A 26,351-nucleotide genomic window follows, 5' to 3' on the forward strand; every position below is an offset into this window, starting at 1 on the left:
AAGTCAGCAGAGCTGAGGCGAGGCTTTTTAGAAGATGCCGGTCCACCCTGCAAGGGCAGCTTTACAGATGCAAGCTCTGTCTCTGGATGGGGGAGGGACAGGAGGGAGGTTTAGTAGGTAGCGTATTGGTCTTGGATCAGGGAGACCTGCTGTGGCATGAAGCTTACTGGATGACCATCAACTCACAGTCCCACCAACCTCACAGGATTGTTGTTGAGGGTCAAATGGCAGTTGTTGGGGAGGGCAGCTATGGATACTGCCCTGAACTCCTTAGACTCCAGCTCCCATCAGCACCAGCCATGGTGACCAATGGTGAGGCATGACAGGAGCTGTAGTCCAGCAACATCTGGAGATGTTTCCCACCCCTGCCTTAGGAGAAGGGTGGGACTAAAATACCATGTGAATTAAGAAGTAAAATGAAACAACATGTGCAACTGTCTTAGCAGACAAACATTCTGCAGAGGGAGGTGCGTGGCAGCAGATGGCCATGACCAGTGGGAACTACATTCATGTGGGTGGCGCTGTGGTCTAAACCACTGAGCCTCTTGGGCTTGCCAATCAGAAGGTTGGCGGTTCGAATCTCTGTGACGGGCTGAGCTCCAATTGCTCTGTCCCAGCTTCTGCCAACCTAGCAGTTCGAAAGAACACTAGTGCAAGTAAATAGGTATCGCTGCGGCGGGAAGCTAAACGGCATTTCTGTGCGCTCTGGTTTCCGTTACGGTGTCCCATTGCACCAGAAGCGGTTTAGTTATTCTGGCCGCATGACCCGGAAAGCTGTCTGTGGACAAATGCCAGCTCCCATGGCCTGAAAGCGAGATGAGTGCCTCAACCCCATAGTCACCTTTGACTGGACTTAACCATCCAGCGGTCCTTTACCTTTACCTTTTTTACATTCATAGCTAATTGGGTGAACCAAGAAGCCCCTGGTTCAAAGTTAACCACACACCCAGGCCACAATAATTTAAGTCTCAGTTCACCTTATGTGTAATATGGTGAGCAATAATTTCAGCCAACCAGGGGTTGTTGTAAGGATTACGTTATGTCAGGGTCCACTGGGGCCCAAAGCAAACAAACAGCATGATTCAAAAAGGCAAATCATTCGCAGCATAGAGAGTTTAGAGAGTTCTTACATAATGCCAGAGGGGTCTGTATTGTCTCCCAAGCTCATCTGATTCCTTCTAGGCTTGTTGGCTGCAGTTCCCTTTCCCGCCACTATCGGGGGAGTGCTGTGGAGCAGCAAGGCTCAGGCCTACCACTCTGTCCATGAGTAAGTCATCATGTTGGTCTAGAGGAGAAGGTGCCTGGGGTCTAGTTCCAGATTCCTTGACCTCAGCCAGTGGTATGAATTGCTCTGCACATTGAAGAAGATTCCAGACACATCCCTATGTGCACAGTCTTTCCATCCAAGGAACGGATGGGAATGTTGAGCGGGCTAAGAAATTGCCAGTGGGCGCAGTTACAGTGCAGCAGCAGCAGCTGAGTGACCAGTTAAATGTCCTACGAAACTGACGGGGGTGATTTAGTGCAGCGCAGACATGAACCTGACAGCCGTTACATCACTATAAACCATATTTATGGTGATGCAATTAGGGATCCCGTCAATATCGCTTAGCAGTCCTGCTGTGAGTTTTGCAGTGATGTTGCAGCAGAGCCAAACGTGGAGCAAGCCCCAGACAGAAGTAGAACTCCTAACAGCTGGAAGTTCCATCGCTTGGGCCACATTCACACCATACATGCAAAGCATGAAGGACAACAGTCATGGCTTCCCCCAAAGAATTCTGGGAACTGCAGTTTTTTTGAGAGTTGTGAGGAGATCCCCATGCCGCTCCCACTGCAGCAATTCTCAGAGTTGCCTGGGAAGAGGAATCGATTGTCCCCCCTCCTTTTTTTATTGGGTTTTGTAAACAAGAATAATGTTATACAAATAGGCATACCAAGTTTTCTCATGTCATTTGTATACCACAAAAATAGCATAATAAATGTGGGAAAATATCTACAACATATGTTTCATTATTAGTGGTTAATGTATAATTTTTTGGTTTATGAATTGGATTAAACAATTAGGAAGAAGAAGAAGAGGAGGAGGAGGAGGGAAGATTGGTGAGTGGGGTGGGGTGGGGTGGTTTGTTGTTGTTTAGTCGTGTCCGACTCTACGTGACCCCATGGACCAGAGCACGCCAGGCACTTCTGTCTTCCACTGCCTCCCGCAGTTTGGTCAAACTCATGCTGGTAGCTTCGAAGACACTATCCAACCATCTTGTCCTCTGTCGTCCCCTTTTCCTTGTGCCCTCCATCTTTCCCAACATCAGGGTCTTTTCCAGGGAGTCTTCTCTTCTCATGAGGTGGCCAAAGTATTGGAGCCTCAGCTTCACGATCTGTCCTTCCAGTGAGCACTCAGGGCTGATTTCCTTAAGAATGGAGAGGTTTGATCTTCTTGCAGTCCATGGGACTCTCAAGAGTCTCCTCCAGCACCATAATTCAAAAGCATCAATTCTTTGGTGATCAGCCTTCTTGATGGTCCAGCTCTCACTTCCATACGTCACTACTGGGAAAACCATAGCTTTTACTATACAGACCTTTGTTGGCAAGGGGTGGGGTGGTTATGCTTAGATTATTCTACTTGGTGTGTGTGAGGGGTTGTGTCAGTGTTACTTGTATGTGTTCTCTTACTATTCACTTGTTGTAAGACGAATTGATTGTTAAACTACTCTGGGAATTGCATGGGGACAACACAGCATGTGCTCAGCCACCAAACGATGGTCCTGCCCGAGCTCCTCTCTCTTGTGAATGGACAACAAATAACTCTGGGTAGGTATGAATCTGCTGGCAAGACTTCTTTGCAAACCACCAGCCGCTCTTGTTTGCTCCTCAGACCCATTCCCCCCAAACACACAAAGCAGTCAAGAAGTGTGTTAGCTGGAAACAACCTTAGCTTAAAGATGTGCATTTTTCATCAGCGTCTAGTCTAACCCACAGGCACTGAAATTGAACTGTGCAGCTGTCTTGTCTCAGTTTAAGCAAAGTTTATGGTTCCTAGCTTCCTAGAAACAGGGTCATAACTAGACGATTTGGTGTCCTGGGGAGACTTCTGCATCTCACTCTTCCCTTTCTGTTTTTTTGAACAAAACTGACTCTTGGAGATCCAAAACAAAATGCATCTTTTGGCACGGTGATAATAGTAGCGATGTGATGATGATTCCAGAACGTTGCATGTTGATTTTCTTGCATAAGACATTTTTGGGAAATGCTATTATTTCTACAGCTGAGCCAAACGTTTCCTATAAGCACTAAAAAATTTTTTTTGGGGGGAGAGGAGGGTTGGGGAAGGTGTTTCATTTTTCGTTGTGTTTTTGAAACTATAACAGAGAGGAAAGAAAGAAAGAAACATCATCATGTGACAATAAGAATAAAATTTTCCCATCAGTCCTGATTTAAACATATAAACTAATAGAGACAGCCCATATGCCCAGATCGGTACCCAAATAAGACAGATGAAAGCTATACAAACACTGGAAAGACATTAAAATCTTCAGACCACTAAGCAGTAGATGTTGGGCATTTATCCTTCCAGCTTTGTGATATAAGTGGGAAGAAGGGAAGGGGGGATTTAGGGGAGAGTGACCGGTTCACCCACACTGGGTGTTGAGCTGAGAGGGCGGTACAGTGGCTGCTGCAACAGTGCTGAACAACAGAAGACGAGAGGTGGTAGCAGGCGATCTGCAACAGAATGTTGCAGTGCAGAGTGCACTCATGCAAGGTGCCAGATCCTCCATTTCAAACAGGCCGATTTTTCTCTCCCCCTTCTAGTAAACATTTCATGCCCAGTTTTCGTTGGGCTCTTTTTTGGGTCCTCCATTTGGCTGCTTTATCCCTCAATATATATAAATATAGCATTTTTGGAATGGATGATGCCATTTTGACTACCACCTGTGCATTGGGAGTATGAGTAGCATATTGAGCCGGCGGCAGACCAATAAGGAGTGACCCAGCCGAAACGCAGTAAGCACCGTGTGAGGCTGCAAATACATACTGGCATTCTGGCTGATGGTTGCCATGGGAACGGTGACCCCCATCGGAGGTCAGGTGAAGTGTCCAAATAGAGGGACCGGCTTAAATTGTTTAATTTGAGCAAAGAAATAGTCAGCAGCTATCTAATGCAGAAAGCTGAGTTAAAAGATCAGGGGTTAGGTCAGCACAGACTCTGCACATTCCTTTGTCTCAGCAACAGGCCAAATGCTCAGGTCTTTTAGACATTATTGACATATTTCTGGCCATGGAAAGTTTAAATGATAAGTTTAAAGTAACAATAGCAGTCTTCAAATATTTGAAGGACTGTCACATTCACAGATAATAGAGCAGAATGGTTTTGCTTCAGAGAGATGGGCTCCATCTGTGTTATACATTCAAAGGGTATCAGACAGGGGTATTCAATGCTCATGGCTTTCCACAGAGAATCCTGGGAACTGTAGTTTATTGAGGGTGCTGAGAGTTGTTGGGAAGCCCTTATTCCCTGCACAGAACTTCAATTCCCAGAGTGCATTTAAAAATCAACCCCTCTTCCCAATGAACTCTCAGAACTGTAGCTCTGAGAGGGGAATAGAGGTCTCCTAGCAACTCTCAGAAAACAATCTCCCTCCCCCCCCACTTGCATATAAACAAACAAACAAACATTCTTTATTATGGTCCAAAGACCCGCAAAACAAATTCGAAAGCAAAATACAGCAAAAATGCAGAAAAGACATTACAGTACTAGGCAGTCACTGTGTTTTATCCAGGACATGTTGACTTTTAATTCTTACTAATTCTGAGAGAAATTTTGTCACAGTATCATTTTTCTTATCTTCAAGGAGATACTTGAGATCAAAGATATAGGAGTATCCAGTTAAATTTACCAATAAGGGCTTAATTAATTGGTTCCTGGCTTGTTTATGCAGCCCACAGTATAGTAAATTATGTTTCATGCAATCCACAGCCTGAGAACATAAACAGAGACTATTCTGGTAAGGTGTACCGGTCAGTTTGCTGTTTAGGACTTCAGATGGGAATATATTTAATCTAGCTTTGGTAAATAGATGACGGTAATTGGGTACGGACAGATTCGTAAGATATGAGGGTAATTGAAACACATGCCCATGTACTGAATTCTGGATGCAAACGGTCCGCGGGTTACATACGACTGAGAACGAAGATCTCTTTATGCAATATCCTATAGCCTCTGCCTCGAGGAATATAAAAAAACCAAGCATTTGGGAGAGAAATAACACTTTCCCTGACACTTCAAGAACAGTTCCACCATGTAACAATCTATTTGCAGGGCTGTCAGTTCTCCAGGTCTGAAATGAAGGCTCCAGGGCCCGCCCCACCCATGCAGAAGTTTTGAGTCTCCAGGTGGGTGAAGAGTATCATATTGTCAGGGACTCAGGAGCAGGAGCACTGGGGAGAGAGGAAATGGAGAGCGAAGGGGAAGAATCCGAGGGCAGCGTAGGGGAGTATGACAGTGGTCCGAGAGATTCCATGAGCTTCTCCAGCGAATCAGAAGATTCCCAGAAGGGGGCGCCTATGGTCAGGGCAAGGGGGGTCCCAGGGGGGACGCACCAGAAACAAGGAGACAGAGGGGAACCCCAAAGGAGCAGTGGGGGATTGGGACCAGTTTCCCCACCAGAGCGTAGTGGGGGGGAAGAGTCACATGTGTCAGGGCCAGCGTCTCCTCCAGCAGGGAGAGAGAGTGAGTCAGGGCTGACCACGCCTCCAACGGAGGGGAGGTCAGTTGCAGCTAGCCCCCCCAGAGGGGGAAGCAGTGACAGCAGCAGCAGTGAAATGGTCAGGAGGAAAATTACCGGCTGGGCGCGCACGCCAAGTTCGAATGTACAGGCGCGGGGAACAGCAGGAGACCCGGATGGGGAACCAGCTCCTAAAGCCCGCCGGAGGGAGGGGGAAGGCTCAGGGGACTCAGCGTCAGAAGAGGCTAGAAAGGGCGAGACCCCAACGGCCAGGCGGAATCAGAGACGGAAGGAACTAAGGAAGAGGTGGAGTAAGGCTAGAATCTTAAATTGGTGTCAGGGGGGAGGAGACTCAGACGGAGCATCAGCGGTCTAACATTTGAGACGTAGAGCTGCGCGCTGCGGCTCTGGAAGTGAAACTGAACTTCAATAAAGACTTTTGTACTTAACAAAGAAGCAGCGTTGGTCCTTTGTGAGCTGGGACCTTGGGCAGCCCTGACACACACACACACACACACACACACACATGTATGTATCTATCTATCTATCATCTATCTATCTATCTATCTATCATCTATCTATCTATCATCTATCTATCAATCTATCTATCTATATCTATCTATCTATCTATCTATCTATCTATATCATCTATCTATCTATCTATCTATCTATCATCTATCTATCATCTATCTATCTATCATCTATCATCTATCTATCTATCTATCTATCTATCTATCTATCTATCTAATCTATCTATCTATCTAATCTATCTATCATCTATCATCTATCATCTATCATCTATCATCTATCATCTATCATCTATCATCTATCATCTATCATCTATCATCTATCATCTATCATCTATCATCTATCATCTATCATCTATCTATGGTGCACACAGCTTGCAGGCTTTAGCCCAGCAGGAGCTGACTGCAGCGAAATTGTACCACAGATATTGTTGGGGTGAGATGTGCCTCTCTCCCAATTAACCTCTGTCTCCAGGACCTGCCCCAAGACATCACTAGACGCAGCCCCTAGGTCTCAGGCTTGGGCCCTGAAATCTCAGTTTCCTGTCCTGGCAATCATATATATCTGTCAAGAGCAGGAATGGGGAACCTCTGGCCCTCCAGGTGTATGCAGATATACTTGCAGTCTCCAATTCCCATCAGCCCCAGCCAGTGAGGCCGGGGGTTAGTGTTGATGCTGGCCAGAGTTTTCCCCATCCCTAGCCTAGAGAGTCCCTTTCTTTTCAAACCGCAAGTAGACTAGAAATGCTCCTTTGGATTTTCACTTAAACCCGTCTCTTGACTCCTTCGCAAGTCCTCTTTGCAAACACATCACCCATTTATTGCTGTGCATTCATTTGACTTTGCAATTATGCTATAAAATAAGCAGTTATCATGGTAATCATTATATTACAGACAATGTGGTAGGTTATAGTTATAATAATTCATAATCACAATAATTATAAAGTAATATAGTTGTAATGTGGATGGTTGTAAATAGTCAGGAAATTTCCCTTGATATACTATTTCAGTAGTGTATATTTTAAGTGGGCACATTGTTTTGTTAGCGTTAAGGTTCTGATTTTCTTTGGCGGGGGATAAGGGACTGATCACTCCAGTCTAGAGATCTATCATATTAGCACCAGACCCTAGGCTGAAAGACAAATCGTAGTAGCAAGGGAATGGACTCTTATGATCTGCGTTTTTATGTTGCACAGAGGGTATCAGATTATTATTTCCTCCTCCCTGCAGATCTCACACATTCCCCGCAAAATCTGCTCTGGAAGGTCAAACACAGACACCGCTGGATACTGTTTGTTCATTTTAGTTTCTCTCAGTTTCTCTCTCGCTCTCTTTTGCTGATTGGAGCCAATCAGAGTGAAAGGACGCGAGTCAACCACTGAGGATTGGCTCCGAGGGTCATTCTGCAGAAGGCGCACAGGAAGAATAATGAGGAGGAGTTGTTGCTCCATAAGCTCCAAAGCTAAGCATTTAGGAACATTGAAAACACAAGGTTTTTCAGCTTAAAGAGAACGGTGCCCAAGTTCTGCTGATCATTGCACTGCATCCATAATTATTATCATTGCATAATTATAAGATTACAGTATTGCATAATCCTAAAGGTAAAGGTAAAGGACCCCTGAACATTAGGTCCAGTCATGACTGACTCTGGGGTTGCGGCGCTCATCTCGCTTTATTGGCAACTTCCGGGTCATGTGGCCAGCATGACTAAACCACTTCTGGCGAACCAGAGCAGCACATGGAAACGCCGTTTACCTTCCCGCCAGAGCGGTACCTATTTATCTACTTGCACTTTGACGTGCTTTTGAACTGCTAGGTTGGCAGGAGCAGGGACCAAGCAATGGGAGCTCACCCCGTCGCAGGGATTCGAACCGCTGACCTTCTGACCGGCAAGTCCTAGGCTCTGTGGTTTAACCCACAGCATCACCTGCGTCCCTATTATATTGCATAATCCTAGCAGGGTGCATAATCTTAGAAGGGGACGTAGCTGTGGCTACCATGAAGGGATTCTGCGCTTCTGAATTTTCCACCATGGTACTCATTAGGAAAAACTTTCCTCTTCAGACAGACCCTTGAGACTTAAAGTGCAGGTGACGCTGACCACTGGATTGCTATCAGGGCAAACTATTTTCGTGGCTGCTTCTAAATGTGGTTTGACGTATTTCAAGAACCGCTTTGAACTAGGTTGTTTTTATTACTTCGTATTTTATAACGATCTTTTTAAACGTTGGAAGCCGCCTTGAATCCCAGCTTGGGAGGAAGGCAGGATATAAATACATTAAATAAATAAATGATAATGAAAGCCTTCAAAGGCCTCTCCCCCCCCCTCGCCCTCCACTCTAGGAGCCAGCCCTGTGTGATTGGTAAAGTCAACTGAAGGTTCCTGCCGCGAGAGCAGCGGATAATGGAAGAGCCCTCATCCATATTGCATGGCCCCTCGCATTTTGCTTGCTCGGCGGGCAGCGTCTGCCTCAGAAGGGCTTTTGCTGTGCACGTTCTGCTACGGCCTCCCTCCCTCCTGGGTGCGGAATGGTTTTGGCTAAAAGGTCAATCTGGACATTATGCACAATAGGTTGCTAGACGGAAAGGGCAGCACCGTGAGCCGCTGGGGCAGAAATGCAAAAAGTTAAATCAAGCAAAGGGGGAATCTGCCTGCCAAGCTAACCTTGCCTAACCAGCTCTGGCCTCTTTACAACCACAAATTCAAAGGGGTGGGGGTGGGGTTTGAATCTCTGAGAGATTATTCAGACCCTTCCTACCCCATCACATTACAATTTGAGTTGGATAATCCTTTTGAATATCAGATATTGGAGGTAAAAAGAGAGGGAGCGTTGCCTTCTTTATCTGCTTGTGGGCTTCCTAAATGGCCACTCTGGGAAACAGGATATTTGGCCAGATCAGGGGTGGGCAATGTGGTACCCACCAGATGTTTTCAACAACTGCCATCCTCCCTCGCTATTTGCAATGCATGATTATTATAATTCTTAATTATTATAACGGTAACCTTCCACATTGTCTACAATACTATGATTAGGATGATACTTGCTTATTTTATAGCATGATTGCGAAGTCAAATAAATGCACAGCAATAAATGTTTGGGTGATGTGTTTGCAACAGAGTCAAGAGACAGGTGTAAGTGAAAATCCAAGTGAGTGTTTTCTAGCCTGGTTGTGGTTTGAAAACAGAGGGGCTGTTCTAGAGCAAGGGTGGCAAAATCCCTGGCCCTCCAAATGTTCTTGGGGTACAGCTCCCATAACCCTGGACCACTAGCCATGTGGTTGGGGCTAATGGAATTATTATTATTATTATTATTTACCTTTATCTTTTTTTTAAAATGATATTTATTAGAATTTCAAAAAGAGTTACAAAAGTAAAAGAAAAAAAAAATAAAAACAGAAAAAAGAAAAAAAATACAAATACAGAAAAAATAAAAACAATTAAAAGTAAATCCATCTTTCCATGTCTTGCCTTTCATTCACATATTTCCCTGACCTCCTCACACCTCCCTTTTTTGTATTCCAGTTCAAATGGTTACTTCAGCAAATCCTTTCCCTCTTTGTTTTTATCTTAATATATTATAACTTTACATTTTCACCTGTTAACAATCCATTTTTACATACTCCTTTTTGACATTGCTGCTGAAACCACTTAATTTCATTCCGACATCATCTTAACATTCATTAATTTTGCAATGTTTCTGTAGATAATCTTTAAATTTCTTCCAATCTTCTTCCACCGACTCTTCTCCCTGGTCTCGGATTCTGCCAGTTATTTCCGCCAATTCCATAATGTCTATCACCTTCATCTGCCATTCTTCCAGGGTGGGTAGATTTTGTGTCTTCCAATACTTTGCAATGAGTATTCTTGCTGCTGTTGTAGCATACATAAAGAAAGTTCTATCCTTCTTTAACACCAATTGGCCGACCATGCCCAGGAGAAAGGCCTCTGGTTTCTTCAGGAAGGTATATTTAAATACCTTTTTCATTTCATTATAAATCATCTCCCAGAAAGCCTTAATCCTTGGGCACGTCCACCAAAGGTGAAAGAATGTACCTTCATTTTCTTTACATTTCCAACATTTATTGTCGGGCAAATGATAGATTTTTGCGAGCTTGACTGATGTCATGTACCACCTGTATATCATTTTCATAATATTCTCTCTTAAGGCATTACATGCCGTAAATTTCATACCTGTGGTCCACAACTGTTCCCAGTCAGCAAACATAATGTTGTGTCCAACATCTTGTGCCCATTTCATCATAGCAGATTTTACCGTTTCATCCTGAGTATTCCATTTCAGCAGCAAGTTATACATTCTTGATAGTATCTTAGTTTTAGGATCTAACAGTTCCGTTTCCAATTTTGATTTTTCCACCTGGAAGCCAATTTTCTTGTCCAGATTGTAGGCTTCCCTTATTTGATAATAATGAAGCCAATCTTGCACTTTATCTTTAAGTTTCTCAAAACTGCAATTTCAGTTTTTCTCCTTCTTGTTCCAAAATCTCCCAATATTTCGGCCATTTGGCCTCCATATTGAGCTTTTTCTGAGCCTTCGCTTCCATCGGTGATAACCACCTTGGGGTTTTATTTTCAAGTAAGTCTTTATATCTTATCCAAACATTAAACAATGCTTTCCTGACAATATGGTTTTTAAATGCTTTATGTGCTTTAACCTTGTCATACCACAGATATGCATGCCACCCAAAAATGTTATTAAAACCTTCTAAATCCAAAATGTCTGTGTTCTCAAGAAGCAGCCATTCTTTCAGCCAGCAAAATGCTGCTGATTCATAATAAAGTTTAAGGTCTGGCAGGGGAAATCCACCTCTTTCCTTTGCATCGGTTAATATTTTAAATTTTATTCTGGGCTTCTTGCCCTGCCAGACAAATCTAGAAATATTTCTCTGCCACTTCTTGAAGCAGTCCATTTTGTCCAAAATTTGAAATGATTGAAACAAAAACAACATTATTGGCAATACATTCATCTTTATAGCAGCAATACGGCCTAGCAAGGAAAGCTTCAAATTTGACCATATATCTAGATCCTTTTTCACTTCTGACCAACATTTTTCATAATTATCTTTAAATAAATTTAAGTTCTTAGCGGTCATGTTAACCCCCAGGTATTTTACTTTCTTAACCAATGTTAAGCCTGTCTCCTTCTGAAACCTCTCTTTCTCAATCGGTGTTAGATTTTTCTCAAGAACCTTAGTTTTTAACTTGTTTAACTTAAATCCTGCCACTTGACCAAATTCTTGAATCAGTTCCAATACTCTTTTAGTACTAGATTCTGGCTCCTGTAACGTCAGTACTAAATCAACTGCAAAAGCTTTCAATTTGTACTGTTTGGCTCCGACCTGTATACCTTTAACCAGTTGGTCCCTTCTGATCATATTTAGCAAAACCTCCAGGACCGAAATAAAAAGCAGTGGGGAAATTGGGCAACCTTGTCGTGTCCCTTTCTCTATCCTAAATTCCTCTGTCACCACATTGTTAACAATTAGTTTAGCCTTTTGTTCTGAATAAATTGCACCTATACCATTTTCAAAACCTTGACCAACCCCCATCCCCTGAAGATTTTTCTTCATAAAACTCCAAGAAATATTGTCAAAAGCTTTCTCTGCATCTACGAATATTAAAACTGCTTTAGTATTAATGTTCACTTGCAGTTTTTCCAAAATGTTAATTATATTTCTCGTGTTGTCAGACAGGTGTCTACCCGGGAGAAAGCCAGCTTGGTCTTTATGTATCTCTTCCACTAATACTTTTTTTAATCTTTTAGCCAAAATATCTGCAAAAAATTTATAATCCACGTTAAGCAGGGATATGGGGCGGTAGTTCTTAAGTTGTGTCTTTTCAGACTCAGTTTTCGGTATAAGTGTAATATAAGCTTCCTTCCACGACGCTGGTGCTTTTTCCCCCTCCAAAATTTCATTACAAACTTCCTTTAGTGGTTGAATTATCCAATCTTTCAAAAATCTATAGTATTTTGAAGTTAACCCATCCGGCCCTGGAGATTTGCCCAGCTGCATATTCTGGATGGCACCTTCTACCTCCTGTTCTGTTATTTTATAGTTCAACGTTAACTTGTTTTCTTGAGAAATTTTTTGTAATCCATTTGTTTTTAAAAATTGATCTATATCAATCTCTTTCTGTGGCCCTTGTGTATATAACTGTTTAAAGTCCCTCTGGAAACATTTTCTAATTTCCACTGGATTCTGTATATTCTTTCCTTCCACTTCCAAATTTGTAATGGTGTTAAGTTTTTGTCTTTTTTTCATTTGCCAGGCTAATAATTTCCCACATTTATTAGCCGATTCAAATGTCCTTTGTCTCATCTGTTTAATTTTCCATTCTATTTCCTGATTCATCATTTTCATATATTGGACTTGATATAACTTTATTTCTCTCAGAATCTCTTGTGACTTTGGTTTCGCTCTCAATTTCTTCTCACCCTCTTTTATTTTCTCCAGAATTTTGTCTTTTTTCTCATTTTGAGTTCTCTTCTTTATTGCATTCTGCAATAAGATTACTCTTTTTTCAATAGTAGTATTCATATTTATCTCAAAGTAGTCTCTCAAGGTTTTTTGGGCCTTCTTGGTAACCTCTTCGTCTCTAAACAAGGTGTCATTCATCCTCCATCTGAAGGAGCCAATTGGTGTTAGTTTCATCTCCATTTTCACAGCATTATGGTCGGAGCAAGTTTTAGGGCAAATTTCCACTTTTCTAGTCTTAGGAGCCAGTCCTCTAGTTATCCAAATTTGGTCAATTCTTGTCCATGTCATTTTGGCTTCAGAGAAGAAAGTTCCCTCTCTACCCAAGGGATTCTTTGTTCTCCAAATGTCAATTAAGTCCATATTGTCAGTCATCTCAAAAAAAGTTTTTGGTAGTCTGCCATCCTTAGTGACTACCTGTCTCTGTGCCTTGTCCATATTGGTAGATACCACTCCATTCATATCTCCCATCATAATGATGTTGTAGTCCAAATAGTCCAGCAATGTCTCATGCAATTTTTTAAAAAAATCAGATTTCCCCTCATTTGGTGCATAAACTCCTACTATCAAAAATTTCTCTCCTTGTATTTGAATTTCAATTGCCACAAATCTTCCTTGATCATCTTTAAAAATAAATTTCGGTGATAGGCTCTCTTTTGCATAAATCACTACTCCTCTTTTTTTAACCTTATCCAATGAAATAAACTCTTGGCCCAATCTTTTATTGATCAGTACTTTTCTATGTAGCCTTATCACATGTGTTTCCGGTAAACAAATCAAGTCCAATTGTTCCTTTTTCAATAAATGAAAGGCCTTTTTCCTTTTCTGCGGGGAATTAAAACCATTAATGTTCCAACTTAATAGTTGCAGAGCCATGGCGTAGTTACTTTACTTTTCCTCCAACTGCACCCAGTAATTGTTCTTGTTCTGTCGGTGGTATCACTTTCTCTGAGTTGTCCAGTCCAAAGGGTAGTGATGCTATGTCTAATATTCCTGGTTTTAGTGCTCTTGGCTCTTCTCCAGATTCTTTCTGCAGGTCTTCTCCGTGGTCTTTCAAAAATCTTTCTTTATCATCCACTGATCTTATTTTTATCTTTCTTCCTTTGAAACTAAAAGATAGGCCTTGGGGGAATTCCCACCTGAAAACAATTCTATTGCTTCTCAACAGGGCTACCAGATCACTGTAGTTAGATCTAAGATCCAGAAGGTATTTCAGAATGTCTTTAAATATCTCCACTCTTGATTGATGTATTTCCAAGGTCTTCTGAAAATGCAGACTCAATATTTTATCTCTCTCCTCTTTTGTTCGGAGGGTAATCAAACAGTCTCTCACCCTGTTCTCCCCCCCCTCTTCCAAGCCTGAAAGCACTTACTATCTTAAAGTCTTGATTCTCTAAATCTAGGTTCCAAAAGTCTGCAAATTCCTGCATAAGAAAGTCACTTAAGTTGTCTTTCTCAAGTTCAGGTACGGCCCTGATCCTTAAATTTGTTTGTTTTTCCTTCAATTCAATCATAGACAACATCGACCTGTGGTCCTCAAGTTGCCTACATATCGGTGGTATCTTCTCCTCTACAGTCACTGCTTTTTCCTTTGCTTCTTCAGCTGTCTTTCGGGTCAAAGTAGATTCCTGTAGCAATTTCTCAATAGATTCTGTGTTAGTGTTCACCTTCTGTCCCAAGTTACTAATGCTTGTAGTATTTTGGTCAATTTTAGTTGTTGCTTCAGCTACTTGTTTGCTTAGTTTTTCCAAAGATTCATTGATTTTGCCTAATGCCAAAGCTAAAACATCTTCAGATGCCATTCCTTTTGACTTAACTTGAACAGATGCTGCCCCTGGTGGTACAGAAGGGCCAGATGCTGATGCTCTTCGTTGCTGCCACGATTTACCAGATCTTGTTGTTTTTTCTTGAAGCGAGTCTGCCATAACACTTTATCTGAAGCTCAAGGTCGATCCCACGGCCGGAGTTTGTTTTAAAATGGAAAATTCCCCTGGCCAGTTTAAAGTGGAAATTTCCCTGGCCAGCTGTAACAATTTCAAAGTTCCTCTAGGAGGACACAGTAACAGACAATTTGTTGTTGTTTAGTCGTTTAGTCGTGTCCGACTCTTCGTGACCCCATGGACCAGAGCACGCCAGGCACTTCTATCTTCCACTGCCTCCCGCAGTTTGTTCAGACTCATGTTTGTAGCTTCGAAGACACTATCCAACCATCTCGTCCTCTGTCGTCCCCTTCTCCTTGTGCCCTCCATCTTTCCCAGCATCAGGGTCTTTTCCAGGGAGTCTTCTCTTCTCATGAGGTGGCCAAAGTATTGGAGCCTCAGCTTCAGGATCTGTGCTTCCAGTGAGCACTCAGGGCTGATTTCCTTCAGAATGGAGAGGTTTTATCTTCTTGCAGTCCATGGGACTCTCAAGAGTCTCCTCCAGCACCATAATTCAAAAGCATCAATTCTTCGGCGATCAGCCTTCTTTATGGTCCAGCTCTCACTTCCATAAATCACTACTGGGAAAACCATAGCTTTAACTATACGGACCTTTGTTGGCAAGGTGATGTCTCTACTTTTTAAGATGCTGTCTAGGTTGGTCATTGCTTTCCTCCCAAGAAGCAGGCGTCTCTTAATTTCGTGGCTGCTGTCACCATCTGCAGTGATCATGGAGCCCAAGAAAGTAAAATCTCTCACTGCCTCCATTTCTTCCCCTTCTATTTGCCAGGAGGTGATGGGACCAGTGGCCATGAACTTCGTTTTTTTGATGTTGAGCTTCAGACCATATTTTGCGCTCTCCTCTTTCACCCTCAATAAAAGGTTCTTTAATTCCTCCTCACTTTCTGCCATCAAGGTTGTGTCATCTGCATATCTGAGGTTGTTGATATTTCTTCCAGCAATCTTAATTCCGGCTAGGGATTCATCCAGCCCAGCCTTTCACATGATGAATTCTGCATATAAGTTAAATAACCAGGGAGACAATATACAGCCTTGTCGTACTCCTTTCCCAATTTTGAACCAATCAGTTGTTCCATATCCAGTTCTAACTGTAGCTTCTTGTCCCACATAGAGATTTCTCAGGAGACAGATGAGGTGATCAGGCACTCCCATTTCTTTAAGAACTTGCCATAGTTTGCTGTGGTCAACACAGTCAAAGGCTTTTGCATAGTCAATGAAGCAGAAGTAGATGTCTTTCTGGAACTCTCTAGCTCCATAATCCAGCGCATGTTTGCAATTTGGTCTCTGGTTCCTCTGCCTCTTCTAAATCCAGCTTGCACTTCTGGGAGTTCTCAGTCCACATAGTGCTTGAGCCTTCCTTGTAGAATTTTAAGCATAACCTTGCTAGCGTGTGAAATGAGTGCAATTGTGCGGTAGTTGGAGCATTCTTTAGCACTGCCCTTCTTTGGGACTGGGATGTAGACTGATCTTCTCCAATCCTCTGGCCACTGCTGAGTTTTCCAAACTTGCTGGCATATTGAGTGTAGCACCTTAACAGCATCATCTTTTAAAATTTTAAATAGTTCAGCTGGAATACCATCACTTCCACTGGCCTTGTTATTTGCAGTGCTTTCTAAGGCCCATTTGACTTCACTCTCCAGGATGTCTGGCTCAAGCTCAGCAACCCCACTACCTGGGGTGTACGAGACATCCATATCTTTCTGGTATAATTCCTCTGTGTATTCTTGCCACCTCTTCTTGATGTCTTCTGCTTCTGTTAGGTCCTTACCACTTTTGTCCTTTATTATGGCAATCTTTGAACGAAATGTTCCTTTCATATCTTGTTGCATACTTGTTGCATTAAAATAACTCTTCCAAGTCCCCCATTTAACAAAATAAGCAACAGTTTCAATTTCAGTTAATTTACAGTTACCTTAAAGTCCAGAGAAACCAGTCAAAAACAGAGTATCTCTCTTGCAGAGTTAGCTGTCAAAAAGTTACATTGTCCATAAACAGCGCGATTCACAATCCGGCAATCTTATTGCCCATTGACAGCCCGTTCCCAGGCATTAAGCGGTGGTCTTTGTTTCCTTTCCTCTCTTTTTGCAGGAAAAAATACTTCTCCCTTTTCCTTCCCCTCTCCTGCAGCTCAGGGAGGGAGATCTCTTGCATTGATGTTAGGATTTGAGTCCTTTTCAAACGATTTTCCAGGTTTTAGCTTAGGAGTTCTTTGCTTTAATCTGTTTACAAGAAACGGAAGGCGGACTTCCTGTTTACGCCTTCCTGCTTCGGTGCCAAATTAGAACTTTTTCTTCCCTTATTTTCAAGTCTTTAGCTTTAACCTACTCACGGGTAGTTGTTTTGATAGCCGAATTGTCACAGGAAAAAGGTCAGCGCTCTCCGACAACAGCTGTGCGGCTTCACTCCACGGAAGAAGCAATTGACTCTCAGCACCGTGCCACTCTCCCCATTTCGCTCCGGAGCCCGTAGCCGGGTTCCTTTGCAAATAGGGGGGGCGCTGAAGGTGCCCACCGAGTCCCACGATCACAGGCTTCACCTGCCTGTGGTTTTTTGAAGGGTCCCCGCTTCGCCGTAGCGGCAAGACCCGATTTCTGCAGAGCTAAATCCCTCAAAGTTAGAGGGAATCCGCCATTACCGATGGCGCCAACCCCGGAAGTCATGGAATTATTTTTTAAAGATCTGGAGAGCACAATGTTGGCTATCCCAGGACCAGGGCTGCCTGGTGCCCACTGAGAATGACAGGGCCGAAAGCAGAGAGTCCAGAGTCACCAGAGCGAGAGCCAAAGACAGGCAGAATGAACTAAGTCTCGTTTTGTCCCCAATCTCCTCCTTGCTGAGTTCTACATGCACAAAGCTGACACTATGGAGACGTAAGCTGACAATCAGTGACAACTTCTGGCAGGTTGTAAGTATGGGGCTGGCTAGGGCTGCCAGACATCTAGGTTTGACCTGAAATTTCCAGGTTTGTCTGGCCCCCTCCAGGTGGAAGGTGGAGGGTTTGGAATCTCCAGGTGGGTAAAAGTGCTTTTAATTATCAGCATCATATCAGCACCATCATTATTTTAAAGAATATTGTGCATGCAACTTGGAAGCTTCAGCCTAGCAGAACCCGGCTACAAAGTATAATATAAACACTCTTGGGCAGCAATGTTTGCCCCAATCCACTCCGCATTCCCAATTAACCTCCGTCTCCAGGGCCTGCCTCTGTGACATCACTGAGGGCTGGCCAATGAGATCACCAGGGTGGGCCACCCCTAGGTTTCAGGTTTGGGCCCTGAAAGCTCAGGGTCTGGGATGCTCCTGGACTGGCAACCCTAAAGTTGGCTGAGGGCAGGCAGAGGTTGATAAAGCAGTGCCCCATTTGCTCTCGTGCAACTAACATCCACAGGTCCCAAGTTGTTTAGGGCTTCATAATTGTCAGCACCAAAACCTCGACCTTGGCTCAGTTGCTAATAGGCAGCTAGGACAGATCGTTCAACACTGGTGTGATATATAAAGCTGGGTGTTTATGGAAATAGAAGTCATTAACAAATGCCATCCACAACCTCAGCATGTTTTTCTCATCTCAACAGATCTGGGAAGTGCCTGCTATCTGTGCCTGAGAGGAAGAACATCTGTAGGAGGTGCGAGGAGAAATCAAATTGCTGGGCGCAGTTATCTAACACAGTCTGGCCTCTTGACCTGTTTGCATATCAATCCCGCTTCATTGCTACTACCCAGGATCTTTTTCCCTGTTCCCCCCTGTGAGGAAAGTTGCAGCATTTGGGACTTTTTAGTTTAGAGAAGACAAGTAAGAAGTGACACAACAGAAGTTTATAAGATTATGGCATGACATGGAGAAAGTGCTAGAACTCACAGACATCCAAGGAAGCGGGATGTTGGAAGATTCGGGGCAGTTAAAAAAGGACTTCTCCAAGCAGTGCATAGTTAACCTGTGGAACTCATTGCCACAGGAGGTAGTGATGGCCACAAAAGAGGACTGGACAAATTCATGGAGGAAAAGGCTATTGATGGCAACTAGCCATGATGGCTTGGGACGCAGGTGGCACTGTGGTCTAAACCACAGAGCCTAGGGCTTGCCGATCAGAAGGTTGGGGGTTCGAATCCCCACGACGGGGTGAGCTCCCGTTGCTCAGTCCCTACTCCTGCCAACCTAGCAGTTCGAAAGCACGTCAAAGTGCAAGTAGATAAATAGGTACTGCTCCGGTGGGAAGGTAAACGGCGTTTCCGTGTGCTGCTCTGGTTCGCCAGAAGCAGCTTAGTCATGCTGGTCACATGACCCGGAAGCTGTATGCCGGCTCCCTCGGCCAATAAAGCCAGAAGAGCGCCGCAATACCAGAATCAGTCACGACTGGACCTAATGGTCAGGGGTCCCTTTACCCTTTACGTAGCCATGATGGCTATACTCAGCCTCCACAATTGGAGGCAGCATTCTTCTGAATATAGTACCAGCTGCTGGGAGCCAAAGGAGGGAAGAGTGTTCTTGTGCATAACAGTCCTGCTTGCTGGTTTCCCACAGGTATCTGGTGGCCGCTGTGAGAGCAGGATGCTGGACTAGATGGGTCATTGGCCTGATCCAGCAGGCTCTGCTTATGTTCTTACATTCTTACGTTCCCTTCATCATTTGCCTGAGCTCCTAGCATTCATTTACCTTAAATTGCATTATTTGTAGACCAAAGGCCTTCACTCAGAACCTTTGCCTATTTTGCCTGCTTTGCCCATTTTCTCTACAGCAGCCTTCCCCAACCTGGTGCCCTCCAGATGCTTAGAACTACAACTACCACCATTATCCCTGACCATTGGTCATGCTGGCTAGGGTTGATGGGAGTTGTAGTCCAAAATATGAGCTTGGAGGATAGCTGTACTACAATATTCCTTCCTCTCCCCTCCCAGAATCCTCTCTTTCCCCCCAACTCCTGTGGACCACCCCTCTTTTCAGCCTTTCTGCCTAGCCTTCTTGCTTCCCTTTCACAACTGCCTCCTCACCCCTATCTCCTCCTTTCGTAGGATTCTGTCCTTTAATTCCAAGCAAGCTTTATGCATATATGAGATCAGAGCAGCTCAGCCAATAGCAACCACTGAGCATTAGCATCACTGCAGTCCAGCCAATGGCAGCCAGAAACTATACAGTATGTTAAATTTATAAATCACCTTTCCTCCCAGGGTGGCAAACACACAAGCGATAGAACAATCAAAACATTAAAAATAATAATAATCTAAAAACAGACATGCAAGGGATAAAACAAATAAAAGGTCTAAAAACAATTCCTATACAAATGCGTACTCTGAAAGATCTCTAACTTACAAGGCTCATTGAAAGAAGAAGGTATTTAGGGGGTGCAGAAATGACAGCACCTCTCTAATATTTAATGGGAAGGAATTCCAAAGGGTTAGGTGCCACCACGAGTAAGCCCCCGATTCCTATATTGTGCAGAATGGACTTTCTGACCAGATAGCACTTGCAGATTGTAATTCTGTGCACACTTTACCCCAGCACACAATTTAGCAGTGCAAAATTTGGAGACATGCACATTTCAAAGGATGGCTGTGTTTCGGTCCTGGTATTGTTTCGGAAAGGCCAAATCAAGTAGGTTAGCCTTTAAATACGAACTGACTCGGAACGCCTCGCCCACCCCCTAACTATGAGATAGATCTTTGACCTTAGAAAAAGATACTGTCTACAGACCCCTGGCACACAAGGACTCTGAGCCTCACGGGAAGCCTGTGGACCATACAGCAATTACGATAATGAATAAGTCATAGAGTTGTTCTTTGCAGAGAAGTCGTCCCGCTTAATGTATGCAAACAGATTTCAGTTTCACGCCACTGGGCACAGCCAAGACCAGGGAAGGAATGCTTATCGTGGAATCCTTGAGCGCAGCCGAGAGAGAACCACAGCCGACGCATGCTTATCTTCCTCCAGAGCCCCTCCAGCTAAGGTCTTCAAGGAGCTTTACAAGCAAATCGAATGACAGGTGGATGCCTAGCGGAGGGGACATGCTAAATTAGATTTAACCCAGCAAGAGAGGAGAACGGTTTTTATATAACAGCCCATCCATTTTCAAATAGCCACCAACCAGCAATCTGGTCCCTTTCCCTGCGCAGAACCATCTTTCATCCTTTATTTATACGGCATGTGCCGCAGCGTTGCCAGGGACCTTGTGTCCTGAAGCTGAAAGTGTTACACCTCCAAGGGACTTGGCAGGCTTACAAGACCCCGGGAGCGGGCAGAGACTGTAAATGTAACTGCAGAACACGGCACATTGGTGTCCTGCCAGCACGCAAACAATGTACGTTGACCCCTTTTGGCTCGCATGCCGTTTCCCAAAAAGGTGATGCCAATCTCTGCACGCAGATGCTAGGGTCCTTCTCCCAAAGCGCAGGTATTTGAACCCAGAACCTAAGCCAGCTCCTCCCATCCTTACAGTTAGGCAATTCGTTTGTTGTTGCTGCTGCTGCTTTGCAAATTGGCCAAAATGCACTTTTCTGCACATCTCTGTGTTCTGTGCTGTAACTCGAGACTTTATTAAAATCTCTATGACCACGATAAGTGCCCTTAGTCAGCATCTGCACAGAAAAGCCAGGTATTATGGATTCTTAGGACATGCTTTCTAATGCTTCAGGAGTCTCTGAATCTCTTTTTACTGCCAGAGGCTTGGAGTGAGCAGAAGCAAATACAATTCTCTCTCTCTCTCTCTCTCTCTCTCTCTCTCTCTCTCTCTCTCTCTCTCTCTCTGCCACACACACACACACACACACACACCTGAATGGGCAAATCTTGCTGAAGCATTCATATCTGGCCCAGGTTGGAGAGGAAAAATAAGGTTCGCCTTAGCCCTCCCTTGCTCCTCTATCTCTTTCACCTGCACATTCAAGAGTTCTCTGGCTCCTGGAGCTCTTCTCACCCTAGGGCAGTGGTCCCAACCATGGTGCATTCCTAAAGTTCTTAGACTGCAACTCCCATAATTCCTGATGATTGGCTTTGCTGGCTGGGGCTGATGGGAGTTGGAGTCCAACATCCATCATATGAGATGCTGATGAGGTGGTGCCTTCTGGGGCTGATTCTTGCCGCTATCTTTACCATTGTGGGTATCAGGAATGGGGAAGCTGAGATGCTCCAGGTGTTGCTGGACTACAAATTGCATCATCCCTGGCCATTGTACATACTGTGTGGGGCTGATGGGAGTTGAAGTCCAACAATATCAGATGACCTGAAAACATATGATGAGCTAGCTGGATCATGCCAGTTGCCCACCTAGTCAGGGCTGTCTTAAGCATATGCGGCAACGGGGTGCAAAGATCTGTCCGATGCTCACCCCCCGGTTGCCCAGTCCCAGGTGCACAGGAGGGCGGAGCCGGCTGGTTGCCTCAGTGTCTCGCTGGCTCGTTTGCCCCCGAACTCGTGGCGCAGAGCCGCCTGCAGCAGAAGAGCCTGCCACAGCGCTCCGACCGACGGGCGGGCTCTTCCCCAGACTCAACTCTCGGGCCCCGGACTCTCGGCCTGGCACCCCTAAGAGCCTGGCGCCCAGGTGCCCTTCACCCCTAGCGCCTATGGGTAAGGCGGCCCTGCACCTAGTACAGTATCCTGTATTCACAGTGACCAACCAATGGGAAATCCCTCAAACAGGACCTGAGAAGAACACTCTCCCCATGTGCCATTTCCAGCAACTGGTATTCAGAAGCATACTGCCTCCAACCATGGGGGCAGACCATAGCCATCATGGATAGTAGCTACTGGTAGCCTTAGCCTCAATGAATTTGTCTAAATTTGTTTTTATTTATTTATTGGGAACTCATTTATCCTGATTTGTTTGCATGAAGTTGTAGGGAGCTTAGACAGTGTTGGTGACATACTGAGTATTCATTCTGATTTGTTTGTGGGGAGAAGAGATGATGTTGCATCTTGGAAATGAACCCCACACTTCCAACTGCATTTTCCAGTCACATTCCAGGTTGTGGAGAGTCTGTCTTATTGTTTGGAAATGTGCTTGTTATGCATAGCAGCAACGAATACAGTGCATGAATAAAATGTCCTGAATTTCCCGGGATCCCACCTGTGAAACAGAGGCAGTCCGCAAGAAACCTCAGACCTCTTCTCAGTTAACAGGGAGTCTGAACTCCTGTTCTGACAGTGGCCAACCAGATGCCTGTGGGAAGCCCACAAGCGGGACATGAATGCAACAGTGCTCTGCCCAGCTATGACCCCCAGCAACTGGTATTCAGAGCCATGATGCCTCCAACTGTAGAGTTAGAACATTGTAGCCATTGATAGCTTTGTCCTCCAGAAATTTGTCTTATCCTCTTTTGAAGCCACCCAACTCTGTGGCCATTACCGCTTCCTTTTGGCAGCAAGTTGGAACTGCTTTCCCCACCCAGCACAGTGTAGCAGTCCAGAACTTTCTGTGCACAGCTCAAACATTATCCAGTTTTGATGTGTGGGGTTCATAGACCAATGGAAATTCTCCCGGTTCTTTGCTTTGTTTGTTCCCTGCTTATCGAATGACAGATGGACAAAGACAGGACAGGGAAACAGAGTTACAAAGATGCTATCAGCGTTGTTGTTTACAATTTGCCCTCGCTTCAGATGCTGTGGAGCTCCGCTGTCCGCTACCATAGCCAGCTGTGATGTAGGGTGCGCACCAAATCAGCCAGAAGCAAATTAAATCAAGGAAAAGCGGGGAAACAACACACACACACACACACACACACCATCTCAGAACCATGCAGTCTAAATCAAATGCAGAGGTTAGAAAGGAAAATCTCCCCCCCCCCCATGTATGGGTGAAGGAAAGAAGTGCAGGCTTCATCCCAAGTGGGAATTAGCTTTTGAGCATCACACGTGCCACGCACAAGAACAGGGAATTCATCTCATTCACACTTCATCTCCCCCTGGTGTCATCAGAAGTAGCTTTCAGATATGGCAACTTTTCTTCTCTCCTCCGGCCAATGGCCACCTGGAAAGGTACAAACAGAACCTACAGCAAAATGTTGCAGGGCATTGTTTATTTATTTCAAATATATTTTAGCCCTCCTTTCACAAAGATTTGCCCAAACTTCAAGTAAAATCATATCAGGTGACATCACAACAACGGCTTAATTAATGAGCAATGACAAATAGAACTCGGAGGACATCACATGAACCTCATCACTTCTTAAACCAGAGTCCCTGTTAAGCACTCTACCGACCCAGCCAGGCATGCCCTCTGCCAAGATACACCATTCTGCTTTTCATATTTCTTTTCTGACATTTAACATTCTATGGCTACTGAGCATGCTCAGTCCTCATTGGCCTGTGTTGTTGTTGTTGTTGTTGTTGTTGTTGTTGTGTGTGTGTGTCCCAATTTACGTATGGATGAATCTGTCCATTTCAGTTTCTCCTGGTCTCTAATTTTTCCAGTCTTCAATTCTCCACTTTTCTGTCCCAATTTGCATTTTTAAAAAGTTCTCATGAAAATTCATCAGCGTGTTATGACAGATTTTTCCAAATACACTCATTTCGGCTTACAATTTTGCCTCACATACATAATTTTTGCAATCAACACTGACCACTACTTTTTGGGCATTGCCATAATTCTAGAGTAATGAATGATACGAAAGCACAGGGAACACAGATTTCCATAGAAACAGTGACTTTGACCACCTTCCCTCCACCCAAAGACATTTTTGACAAAAGTAGAAGACCAACATCAGATAAAAACACATGCTGCAGTCTTTGAAATCTCCCTGGCTATTGACTTTGACTTATGTCATCTGAATTGAATCCCCAGCACTAACATTGGCTCAGCTTCTGAAATATGACAGGATATTTAGAAGCACTCCAAACGCTTGTGGTGTGAAGAGTGTGGCGGAGGAGGCAACACGACCACAGTGCAGTCCATAGTTAAACAGAATGTCTGAATATTTATATATGGCCTGAGAGTAGCACACCAAAAGGGTGTATAAAGAAAAATCGGCACAATAAAAATCTCGTATGCAATAGGCTTGTTACACAGCTCACTGAACAGGGTTGCTTTGGTTAATTGGGAGGGGAGGAGTGCAGGTGAATCAAAATTATGGAATTGGTTCAGTGGGAAGAGAAGAATGAGAGTTGTCTCTTCCTTGATGTTATTCATGTAGCATGGCGAGCTGAAGCTTCACTCCTAGCCCTCTCGACCTCTTGTCTGTGTGTATGGTGGTGGAGAGGATGTATTTGGCTGGCTGATCACATAAGAATATAAGTAGAGCCTGCTGGGTCAGGCCAATGGCCCATCTAGTCCAGCATCCTGTTCTCACAGTGGCCAACCAGAACACTGTAGGGAACCTGCAAGAAGGACTCTTAAGCAAAAGAACCCTCTTCCCTCCTGTGGTTTCCAGCAATCGGTATTTGTAAGCAGTAATACCTCCAGATGTGGAGGGAGAGCACAGCCGTCATGCTGTCACATCATAGCTGTCACTTGCTGGGCTTGGCTGCACAGTGGTACCTTGGTTCTCGAACTTAATCCATTCCGGGAGTCCGTTCAACTACTGAAACCATCCGAAAACCAAGGTGCAACTTCCGATTGGTTGCAGGAGCTTCCTGCAGTCAAGCAGAAGCTGCGTCGGACGTTTGGCTTTTGCATAGCTGTCAACTTTTCCCTTTTCTTGCGAGGAATCCTATTCAAAATAAGGGAATTTCCCTTAAAAAGGGGGAAAAGTTGACAGCTGTGGGCTTCTGAAAAACGTTCACAAACCGGAATGCTTACTTTCGGGTTTGCGGCATTCAGGAGCCAAAACGTACGAGTACCAAGGCGTTTGAGAACCAAGGTATGACTGTATGACCATTTCCCTGGCCCCCAAAAGTGCTCTAGAGGTGGGCTCTCCAGGCGCTGCTAGAATCCAGCTCCCGTTGTCCCTGACCACTGGCTATGCTGCCTGGGGCTGATGGGAAACGAAGTCCATCAACATCTGGAGGGCCACAGATGCCCCATCCTTACTCTAGGGTCAGCCATCAGAACAAGAATCCCACCCCTAGATTAGGGAGGGGAAATGCGTGGGTCTCCAGATGTAGCTTCCATCATTCTCGACCATTGATTATTGAGTTTGATGGCAGCTGAAGCCCAACACAGCTCATGGGCCACAAGTTATCTATTTTTCTCTAGCACAATAAGCCACTAAAATTGCACATAAGTTTACCCACCTCACTGAGATCTAGGCTTCAATCTTGCCATTATACAACTCTATGGTCAGGGGCAGAATTTGGTAGTGTAGTGCCCTGAGAGAGGATAAAATTTGCCCCCATCCTAAGCATTTCTTATTTTCATAATAATTCATTTTGCTACAGTTTACCCATATAAACATAGGTATTATCATTATCATCATTGTTTTGCACCTCCTCAGCTGGGGGAACCACCCACACCGCCCTAAATTCGGCACCGCTATGGGGCAACCACATGCGGAATACTCTGTGCAGTTCTGCCTGTCTCATTTCTAAAAGGATATTTTATAGTTGGAAAAAGTTCAGAAAAGCGCAACCGCAACGATCAAGGGGAAGGCACCCAGGAAAGGTTGCAGCATTTGGACTTTTTAGTTTAAAGGAAGGGCGAGGAAGAGGTAACATGCTAGAAGTTTATAAAATTGTGCATGGAGAAAGCAATATTTCTCCATCTCTTATAACACTAGAATTTTGGGAGATCTAATGAAGCTGAACGTTG

Source organism: Podarcis filfolensis (genome assembly GCF_964270895.1).
Source record: "Podarcis filfolensis genome assembly, chromosome: 14".
Classification (NCBI taxonomy): Eukaryota; Metazoa; Chordata; class Lepidosauria; order Squamata; family Lacertidae; genus Podarcis; species Podarcis filfolensis.